Below are 1,721 nucleotides of genomic sequence, written 5' to 3'. Positions count from 1 at the left end.
AGTTCGAAGCTTTGAAACTGCTCCTTAGCATTTCCTCTCCACCTCTCTCCACCCCAGTACTCCCCAGGGGGCTGTGGAGGCAGAGCCCCACCCCTTACACTTAAGAGCACAGTCCCATGGACATTCAATTCAACCGAAGCTCCATGCCATCCACATAGAGACGAGGCAGCACATGGTTTCAGAGACACAAACAAATGGACCACAGCACCCAGACTGACCGACAGAGTGTGTCTAAATCCCTCCATATAACACAGTCACACAGGTCAGTGTCACAGGCTCCCATCTCCACACCGGATACTACTGACAGCTCAGTGGGCTCCTTGGGCCCTGGCTCTCTTCCTGATGACAAGAGGTTCTCTCCTGGGGTGAAGGTCCAGCAGAGAGGGAGCAGGTTATGGAATGAAGGAGGCCAGGCTGCCGTACAGCTCACAGACATTGGAGGGGTTAGGGCCTGCCTGGAGCACCCCTATTTCTCTAGCAATGATCTGCCTCTACCCCAGAATCTGAAACCCCTCTTAGCCCTGCCACTACTCAGGCTAGGACTTGGCCTGTGTGCCTCTTTTCTTTTTTCTTTGAGAGAGAGAGAGAGCTCACACATTCACAAGTTTTGGGGGAGGCAGAGGGAGAAAGAGGGGGAGAGAATCTTTTTTTTTTTTTTTTAAAGATTTTATTTATTTATTTGACAGGCAGAGATCACAAGTACGTGGAGAGGCAGGCAGAGAGAGAGGAGGAAGCAGGCTCTCTGCTGAGCAGAGAGCCCGATGCGGGGCTCGATCCCAGGATCCCAGGATCATGACCTGAGCCAAAGGCAGAGGCTTTAACCCACTGAGCCAACCAGGTGCCCCAGCGGGAGAGAATCTTAAGCAGACTCCAACCTCAGCGCCGAGTCTGTCTTGGGACTCAATCTCACAACCCCCGAGATCATGACCTGAGCCTAGATCAAGAGTCGGGTGCTTAACTGACGGAGCCACCCAGGCGCCCCCGCTTTCATTTTCTAAGCCTCAGTTTCAGTGTCTGTCAGCTGAGGATTAGAGTGCTCTGTCCACCTGCCAGGGCTTCAGCAGATCAGGGAGATAATAAGGAAGCGACAAGTTACAGCGTGGCCTGCCCACAGCTTCCCATTCTCGGGCAGGGCCCAGGTGGGGCGCTTTCCTCCATTGCTAAGGAAAGGTCCCAGGTCAAAAGAATTTCTGGGGAGAGCAGGACTGAGAGCCAAGATACTGAATCTAGCTCCTTTCAGGAAACCTGCCATGCCCAGTCCCAGGCAGACACCTAGGGCCTAACCCTGCCAGCTGGGGTCAGAGGTAGAATCCAGGAATTGAGTGGCTGCTGGGAATAGACCCAGTTAGACTAGTGTTCAGGGAGGGGCCCAGAGAGCATGTAGTGGCTGAGTAGGCATGTCTACAAGGTAGCCTTGGTTTTTCTTTTCTTTCTTGATGGATTTGGGATTTCACCATTTATGTAATTAGTCCCATATGCCTTTGACAGCTCGCTCCCATTTCCAGCCATGACACATCTCACCTACCTCTGGGAGATTGTGGGGAAGTATATTTGACCCTCTCTAGGTACAACATCAGCAGAAAAGCCAATGTCTGTCTTCCCAGTTCCACAAGCACCTTTTTTTTTTTTCTTTCTTTTAGGATTTTCTTTATTCAACAGAGATCACAAGTAGGCAGAGAGGCAGGCAGAGAGAGAGGGGGAAGCAGGCTCCCTGCTGAGCA

This window comes from Mustela nivalis (genome assembly GCF_964662115.1).
Source record: "Mustela nivalis genome assembly, chromosome: 3".
Lineage (NCBI taxonomy): Eukaryota > Metazoa > Chordata > Mammalia > Carnivora > Mustelidae > Mustela > Mustela nivalis.
Note: the sequence above shows the minus strand (reverse complement) of the source record.